The sequence below is a fragment of the Lissotriton vulgaris genome, chromosome 6 (genome assembly GCF_964263255.1).
Source record: "Lissotriton vulgaris chromosome 6, aLisVul1.2, whole genome shotgun sequence".
NCBI lineage: Eukaryota > Metazoa > Chordata > Amphibia > Caudata > Salamandridae > Lissotriton > Lissotriton vulgaris.
Genome location: NC_141694.1, coordinates 797,583,668 through 797,593,477, shown reverse-complemented (window position 1 = coordinate 797,593,477; position 9,810 = coordinate 797,583,668).

Here is a 9,810-nt window from a genome sequence, read left to right as displayed (position 1 = left end):
AGAGTTGCAGAAACAGGCAAAAAAGGTACAGAAAGAGACAACAGGGTGCAAAAAAAAGCAAGACGGGTTCAGAAAGAAACATGGAAAGTGCAGAATGAAGCAATAGGGGTGCAGAAAGAGGCAAGAGAAGTGCAGAAAGAAGCAACAGAAGTGCAGAAGGAGGCAATAGAACTATAGAAAGAGGCAAGAGAGTTGCAGAAACAGGCAAAAAAGGTACAGAAAGAGACAACAGGGTGCAAAAAAAAGCAAGACGGGTTCAGAAAGAAACATGGAAAGTGCAGAATGAAGCAATAGGGGTGCAGAAAGAGGCAAGAGAAGTGCAGAAAGAAGCAAGTGAGGGGCAAAAAGAGCCAAGGGGGTGCAGAAACAGACAAGAGAGGTGCAGAAACAGGCAAGAGAAGTACAGAAAGAGGCAAGAGAATTGCTGAGAGAAGCAACAGATGTGTAGAAAGAAGCAAGAAAAGTGCAGAAAGAGCCAAATGAGATGCAGAAACAGGCAAGAAAGGTACGGAAATAGGGAAGACGAGTACAGAAAGAGACAACAGGGGTGTAGAAAGAAGCAAGACAGGTGCAGAATGAAGCATGGAAAGTGCAGAATGAAGCAACAGGGATGCAGAAAGAGGCAAGAGAAGTGAAGATAATAGCAACGGAGGTGCAGAAGGAGGCAAGAGAACTGTAGAAAGAAGCAAGAGAGTTCCAGAAACAGGCAAAAGAGGTACAAAAAGAGCGAACAAAGGTGCAGACAGAGGCAGGAGAGGTGCAGAAACAGGTAAAAGGGATGCAGAAAGAGGCAAGAGGGGTGCAGAAATGTGCAATAGAATTGCAGAAAGAAGCAAGCACAGTCTAAAAGAACCTACAGAGGTGCAAAACGTGCCAAGTGAGGTGCAGAAGGAGGCAAGAGAACTTCAGAAACAGGCAAAGGGTACATAAAGAGGGAACAAGTGGGCAGACTGAGGCAAGAGATGTGCAGAAAGAGGGAAAAGGGGTGCAGAAAAAGACAAGAGCAATGCAGAAATTTGGAACAGAGGTGCAGGAAGAGAACAGTCTAGAAAAAACCAACAGAGGTGCAGAAAGAAGCAAGAGGGTACAGAAAGAGGCAAGTGAAGTGTAGAATGAAGCTAAAGAGGTACAGAAAGAACCAACAGAGGTCGGAAAAGAGGCAAGAAAGGTACAGAAAGGGGTAGGAGAGGTGCACAAAGAGGCAATATGGGTATAGAAAGAGACAGGAGGGGTGCAGAAAGAGGAAGAGAACTTCTGAAAGAAGCAAAAGAGGTGCTGAAAGAGGCACAAAGGGTGCAGAAGAGGAAGAGCGGTGTATAAAGAGGCTAGAGAGTTGCATGAAGAGGGGTGCAGAAACATGCAAAAAGGTGCAGAAAGAAGCAAGTGGGGTACAGAAAGAGGCATGAGAGGTGCAGAAAGAGGCAAGAGTTACAGAAAGAGGCAAGTGAAGTGCAGAAGGAGGCAAGAGAACTGCAGAAAAAGGCAATAGAGGGGCAGAAAGAGGCAGGTGAGGTGCAGAAAGAAGCAAGACAAGTGCAGTAAGAAACAAAAGAAGTGCAGAAAAAAAGGAACAGATGTGTCGAAAGAGGCAAAAAGGGTGCAGAAAGACATAACAGGCATACAGAAAAAGGCAAGAGTGGTGCAGAAAGAGGGAAGAAGGGTGCAGAAAGAGGCAAGAGTGGTACAGAAAGAAGCAAATGAGGTGCAGAAATAGTCAACAAACGTGTAGAAAGAGGAAAGAGAGGCGCAGAAAGTAGAAGAGATTTGCAGAAAAAAGCAAGAGAAGTGCAGAAAAAGAAAGAAATGTGCAGAAAGAAGCAACAGAAAGGCAAAAAGAGTTGGCTTGCACACCATTAGTACCAATTTAATACCCACACTTAGCAATAAGTAACAGGTTTGCATAGGGCCTTCCACCACGCTGTAACACTTGTCGCTGCATTTTTGGTAATGTTTGAGCCAGACACAAGGCTTTTTTTTGTTCAATCTGCAGATTAAGGAGCAGATGATGAATTATGTGGCTAATGCAAAAAATGTATAATTGTGGGAAAGTTGGTGCAGCCAAACAGTTGCATAATTCCAGAGGCCCTGCTCATACCTCTGACTAGGTCCACATGTGCTCCTCAGTGATTTCTTCTTTTTTTGTCTCACTGATGTTCATAGTTGAGCTTCTATGGAAACAAGAAAGACTAAACCTGAGGTTTGCACTCCACAACACAGACTGCCATACCACATAATTACTCTCCATAACACATAATCCCACTCTACATAATTCCTATACACTGAATACCACATACTTTCTATCCACATAATTTCACTGCACAACATACCACATATTTCCACTACACACAACGTACATCCACTCTACACTAAAAAACATTAATAAAAAACGTTTACATTTACAATGCCAATAGCTCTAACTCTCGCAATTGCGAGACCTATTACATTGCAAACACTTCTTTAACTAGTAGTCGCATTTGCAGAGTGGTGGAGAAAGGGTTCTGGGCCTCCAACTAGTGCTCATGAACTCCGCTGCATAGGACTTACAGGAGGTACCAGGAGGGCTTCTTGGCCCCCAAAGTCCCTCAGGAGTAAAGTGGACTTTATCCCCCATCCCGTAGTCTGCCAGGAGGCACGTTTGCAGAGTGGTGGAGAAAGGGGGTGTAGCCTCCGATGACTTCTTAGCAATCCTACTGTATGAGACTTACTGAAGGTAACAAGAGGGGCAGTTGGACCCAAGGACATCCTTGGGGGCCAACTACCCCTCCTACTACCTCCAGGAAGTACCACACAGCAGGATTGCTAAGTTATCATACCAGGCCACGCCCCCTTTGCCCACCACTCTGCAAACACGGTCCCTGGTGCGCTCTTGGATGGGGATTGAAATCCCCTTCACTGCTGGGGGTCCTTAGGGACCAACTAACCTACCTCTTACCTCCAGTAAGCCCCACACAGGGGGATTGTTGAAAGATAGACACAGGCCACGCCCCCTTTCTTCACCACTCTGCAAACATGCCTCCTGGTGCGCTCTTGGTTGGGGATGAAGTCCCCTTTCCTCATGAGGGTCCCTGGAGGCCAACTAGCCCACCAGGTACCTCGAGTAAGCCCCACAGAGCTGTAGGGCTGAGAGTGGTCCAATGCCACGCCCCCTTTTTATACCAATCTGCAAACTCGCCTCCTTGGGCACTGCTGCTTGGGGAGTGAAGTCCACTTGTGTCCTCAGGTCCTCAGGAAACAAGAGGACCTCCTTGCCCCAACAGCAGTGCACTAAGAGGTACATTTGCAGAGTGGTGTAAAAAGTGTTTACAGAGAGCTGGCTTCGGACCACCTCTCTGCAATCCAGCTGTGTGGCACTTACTGGAGGTACATGGAGGGATATTTGGCCCCCAGTGACCCTTAGTATTCAAGGAGACTTAATTTCCCAACTTAGAGCGCACCAGGGGGCGTGCTTGCAGAGTGGTGTAGGGAGGGAGCGGGGCGTCCGGCGAGATGCCGGCTTTTTTTATATATTTTATTTAGAAGACCCCCTTCTATTAGTACTTTGAGGGCTCTGGGGACCCCATCCACCAGGGCCTGACCCTTTAAAAACCAAACTAAAAAACAGGAAGGGGGCCGTGGATGATGGATGGAGCACTGAAACTTTTTAGACACTCACCCCAGTCCCAGATCTGGGTTTAATCCATCATCATTCTTTAGATCACTTCGCCACCCCAGTTCAGACCCATCTTAATGCAAATCAGTCTTGAGCCTATTCCTCACGGGAACAGTCCAGCCTGAACTGCCAAGCCAGGTCTTGCCTGGACCAGAAACAAGCATCCTAGGACCGGTTTCGGGGTTTCACTTCTCATCAGCCTTTCTAGCTTGAATTCTGCGCTGCCTTGCGGAAATAGTGTGGTCTTGGGGAACAGTTAAAATTTTGAGGAGGGGCATGGATGTTTCCGAGAGCTGAGCTGCTGAGGAACTCATGCTTGGCTGCCTGCAGTTCTGCTGGAGGGTGTTTTCCTGCAGCAAACAGGTGTGCAGCGACTCTAAACACGAGCTCTAGTGTTCCGTCCTAATAATACATGTGAAAAAAATGGCCTGAAGCGAAACAACTCAAGTAAGGGGGCCAGACACCATGGGAGTGACATACACACCAAAGGAGGGACAAATGGCACTATTCACCGCACAAACTAAAAGCATTTGGAAAGGCACAGGAAGAAACCAATTAAAAAGTGATGAGCGCAGCCAAACTACCGATACCGAATCCAGCATGCCTTGCAGGCCAGCACATGCGCGCGGACTCTAGGCTCGACCTAATTATGAAGTACTGATCAAAAAAGATATGTTTCCCCATGTTAACTCCTACAGGAAATTGTCCTTGCAGCAACAGGCAAAACCACTGCACAGATTAACACCAAGCTTAGCGTGAAAGAAGAACTTTTCTGTAAAAGTGTGCTTTTGTTGCTTTGGTGTAACACCGCTCAGTAATTTTAGAAATGTTTCCATTTGAAAAAGGTGCTAGGTGGCCTTGAAAGAGTTACTACTGTTGTTTACCTTATAAGTTGAAAAGGCATTTGATGATTTGCTTATAACTTTGGCACATTTGAAGAAGGTGCAGGAAATATAGCATGCTCTTAATATGTTGGGATTACTCCAGTCGTTTAGAATTGGTGGAGACTCATCAGTGAGGCTTCAGTAAAATTAAAAGTAAGGTCCGAAAAAGTGCACAACATTCAGACGAGGCTTTCAAGGAATAAAATGCTATTGTATGTCAGATTTTGTGCCAGTCCATCAAGGATAGGTAAAGTTAAAGGAACAATAAGAGTTTCTTTTTCTTATAAAATTGATACTGTTTGATGAATCTGCATTTAATATGTTAGAAAATTACACCTATGCAGGATTTTCAGGCTTCCTCTAAACAAGTGAAAGGGCATGCTAAGCGGGGGTAACAATAGTTTTTCATTGATTGATAAATTTGGTGCCGTTTGATGGATGTGCACGCTATTTGGCTGGGGTCTAGCTTGTTTATACTACTTTGATTTTCGCCGTTCAATGCAGTCCCATCAAAATTGAGACAGAATTCAAAGGGGGTGAAAGAAGAGTTCACAGTCTAACAAATGTACCACCATTTCCTGAATCAAACCAAAATGTGCCAGATTTATACAGGTTAACACAGCAAGGACTTATGACAGGGCATGGCCAGAAGAAAAAGCATGCAGCCAATCCTCCACTGTGCATGTCTGAATGTCATCTGCAGTGGAGGTTGGTGGCACCTGGAGTTTTTGGTGCAGAGCCTTTTAAAAGGCCAGGCCCAGCAAACAACTCTGTGGCACAACAGTGAAGGCTATGTGCTGTGGGTGTTAATCAACCAAGGGGAGTTGGGTGCAGGGGCTGACCAGAGGATGGGCCCTGCAGCCAGTGTCTCTACACATGGCTGAAGTGTGTGAGCAGTAGTTTTTGGCTACCTATGGAGGGTGGGGCATTGGGCCCGGTATATGGCCTTCAGCTGTAAACAACAAGGATCAGCCACCACAGAGTATGGTATATGTCCTGGCTGGAAAGGTCCAGTCCTCTGCCAAACCACAGTGGTGTGTTGATGATGGTTGTGTATTGTGGGTGTTAACTGCCCACTGATAGTTGAGTGCAGGGACTGGCAGTGGCCAACTGCCCGCTATACACAGCTTCATAATAGGGAAACAGATTTCCCATGTAGCTTTTACCACAGATGCCTTTACCACTGCATGGTATGTACAGAAGGTAAATGTATGAATATATAAATAAATATATATACCTTAAATATACTTACATGTGTGATTAAGGCATGTGTGTTAAAGCCATACATCCCTCATGATATATATACCTATAAATATCAACACCTAAAAATATTATGGAAGTAAACAACAACACATAAACAAAACAATTAATGATACTTCATATATTGTCCTCTCTGTCAAAGTGGTATGTGTAATTTCAATTGTAAAATAACATGCAATGTTTGTAATTGCATCTGTTTCATTAAGGGTCAGGTAATGAACATCGTATCAGTGTTTTTATTTCAGTATTTACACATAAATAACCATAACTTCACTTTCGCAGTTTTTATTTACATTTCTGATTTTTTAAACATATATTGAAGTGGTATAATCAAAGTTAACCATAACTTCCCTTTAACCAATTTTTAGGTAAAAGTGTTCTTGAAAGTGTGTAAATATGTGTGTGTGGTGAGAAAGAGAGTTTGTGAGTCAGTCAGTCAGAGGGACATCGAATTACCAAAAGTGCATAGCCTTTCTGAGTCAGAGTTGGTTCTTCCTTTTCTTTTAGATCAGTGCACACTTCAAATGGCTGCACATGTGCAAAAGGCTGTCCTAATTATTACAGTTCTATGAACACATGGCTACTCTATGGAAATCACTCTGAATACTATTGCATCCATCACTGTGAAAGATGAAATACATCCCACATACAACATTAGAAGGAATAATGAGTATATATCTAACTCATTTCAGGTATTCCATGTTGATGTCACCTGAGCACACAACAATACTAGGTATAATAATAAATCACAACCAACAACAGCACATACTGCCAGAGCAATACATACACGTTCACCACACTTTCATCAAAGTTCAGCAGTACCACATAGTTGGACCTTACTGATCCAACAAATTGACTCCACTCACCATAAAATAATACACTACTAAATAACAACAAATAACACACAATGCCAACACCCAAGCAATGATCCACACCCACCCTGAATTACAAAGGTCCAAAGACACCATAGAATTAATTGCCTCAGGCACTTATACCTCAACAAAGCAAATACCAATCCTCGTAGATATATCATGCTCAAACTGATCAAGCCCCTCGGCTGCATCAACCACTAACTGCTACAAAAGGTATGCTGCCAAACATGTACATGAAAGCAGCATACGGAAGCAGACACGCTAATGAAATTCAAATAGCCTATATTTAGTCTCTGGTCTCTTAAAAAATCCTTGAGAGCAGGATGAAAAGGTATCTAAACTCTGACAGAGCTGCAAGGTCATACAAGTAGTATCATAGCCCTATATGAATCTACATAATATATCATTATAATGTGTTGAAAGAAAATCATCATTGAGCTGACATCTCTGCACCAGTGGGCCTGTCTTCCAATAGTGTAGAAAGGGAACTGTTATGTTCTGATGGTTTTTGAAAAATATATAGACTCCGTGGAAGTGAGGAATTTCTTTTAATCAAGAAAAGGAATCTTACACACATATGTGTAAACTTTTAGGGCAATCCGAAACAACAGTAGAGGAAGTATAGAGGCTGTAGTGATAGAATCACCCTCCTAAATTGTATACATAACCAATATGATTCTATCAATGTGCAAAATAAATTAATTTTTTAGTTTTTTGTGATAATTATCTAATCTAAAGGTGGTGAGAACCACTCTTTTTGCAAATGGCAAAAAAGGAGCGCTATGTGTTTTTAAAATACCCCTCACACAATAAGAATCCCTTAGTGTCATGCTGCATCATGGGGGTCTTCCCGTCCCTCTACGGGGCAGGGCGTGCTGCGACCTACGAGCTACGCGGGAGCACTTGGTATTGTGACAATAGGCTATGTGTGGTGTATAGGCAGTGAAAGTGGTTGGAAAAAAGTGTAGGGACCTAGATAAGTCAAAGGCAATTAAAAATTTAAAGTACCCTGGCTAGTAGAAAAAAATTATTTATTAACTTCTCTGGATGGGAACATTAAAAAGGGGTTTTAGTAGGGCAAATTACGCTATCTACTTGGTCGACATGACATGTTTCGTAAGCAGTCCCCTCCTGCTTACTCCTCAGGACCTCTATTGGTCCCTACTAAAAATACTCAATTGTGATATTAATTTAGTATGCCTAAAGTCCTAAAACCTAGTAGCAAAAATTAGCTACTTGGTTTAGCTTCTGGGCTTGAGTTGGTCCTCAATGAAGCACAAAAAAATGGATGACCTATTGTGGTCTCTGGAAAGAGAAAAGGGAAAGAAAATGCAATGGTCATTTGGCATAAAAATCTTTACACATAGTTCTCAATCTTCACTTGTTAGCGTAGGTCACGCTGTCACGATGCATCTGATTCTGTTGCATAGTGTAGCATCGTTATTTTTAATCATCATAAGGGAAAAGAAACCAGTGATATATTTTTCACGGTTCTTGGATATATTAACCCTCCAAAATCTCACATACATTAACACAAACCTCCATGCATTCAAAATGTACACCCAACCACGATCGTTGTATACCCCAAATATGGCAGGGTAACTGTGATCGCTTGGGAAATGGTGTACTTAAGGATTCCGTTTCAGAGAAAAGACGGGGTGTTATTTAAAAAAAGGTTGGACTTAAAAAACGGGATTAGCTTGATTGTCCGTTTTGATAAAAAACAAACACAAACACAATTAACCCGTCGCACACATTCTCATCGGTAAATCAATTGTGCTTATACATACTGATATTTCAAATATAGCGTGCCCCATGAGCCTGCATCTTAGGGTCTTTCATGCGGTATACTGAAAAAAGAAAGGAGAAAGAAGAGGGGTACAATAAAGTCAGCTTACTGTGTGACTTGTCAACATAGCGCCACATGAATTGTGTTTTACTTCATTGCACAGTGTATTGACTTAGCCGTAGTAGTTGGATGTGCCATGTTTTTCGGATTGCCGCGAACACAACATGGCGCATACATTTAACCCATTCAACTGTCCCTCGCATTTAAAATAGTCACGAGCGCTGCATAGCGCGTGTACATAGCGCGAGTGCGCTCCTACCTCACTCGGGTTTGCCTCACTGTTCTGCTGCCTTTGAATGCCGCTTGCGCTAACGTGCCGCGAACCATCCGGCACGACGTGCGCTGCGTGCTGCCATCTTGTGGTGGGCGGCCTCATCTTCCTTTTTTCTCTGTTGGTTCCTGTAGGTTGGTTCTAACCCCACTGCGTTTTTGTTGCCGCGATAAGGATCGGAAGAAAAATAATTAAAAAAAAAAACGAGATAGACTCAGGGGACAACGTGATATTCTATGCCCGGAATAAGAAGAAACAGCCAACGCTGGTGTCTGCTTCTATTTGGAGGTGATCACACACGAGAGGTGAACTGTGTACATCGCATAGTGATTTCATTCAACACCAGCAATGTGTTAAAATTACTTTAATGTACTAGTCGGTCTATGGGCGCATTTGTAACTTGATATAGTGTGTTCCTGCAAGTCTGCCTCGTGGGTTTGCGCTTTCAAATTATGGAGAAAGATTCATGCTGTGAGTTTGGGTGAGAAATTGCTCACTGATTGTGGACGAAGGTGACTACGTTTATTGTTTTAATTTGTTGTGTTACAGATGCTTTGACCTGTTATGCTTATCAACTGTTTACAATACTGTTATGGGGACATGTTGCAGTTGTTGCTCGTTCTATCTGTCTGCTTATTGAATTTACACAGAATGAGAGGAGGAGAGTGTGTGAAGTCCTTGTTTGTATACATAGCTTGGTTCTATCTGTCTGCATTTTGATTCTGCATGGAATGGAGGAGATGAGTGTGTTGTGTTTTTGATCTCTTTGATCTCTCTGCACCCAGTGTGAGTTGCTGTGTTTTGACTTGAATAATACCTGAGTTTATGGGTAGAATACTTATTCCTAGTTTTCCTGTAACCTTTGGTTTACTTATTTGTGGTTATCGATTCACATTAGTGTGTCACCTGGAACTATTTTATTCTGTTTCTAGGTGTGTGATTTCATTTGCATTAGGAATTGTCATGCATTTCATTTATGTTATGTGTCCTTGATTCATTTGCTCAATGTATTTTCACGCATCTTT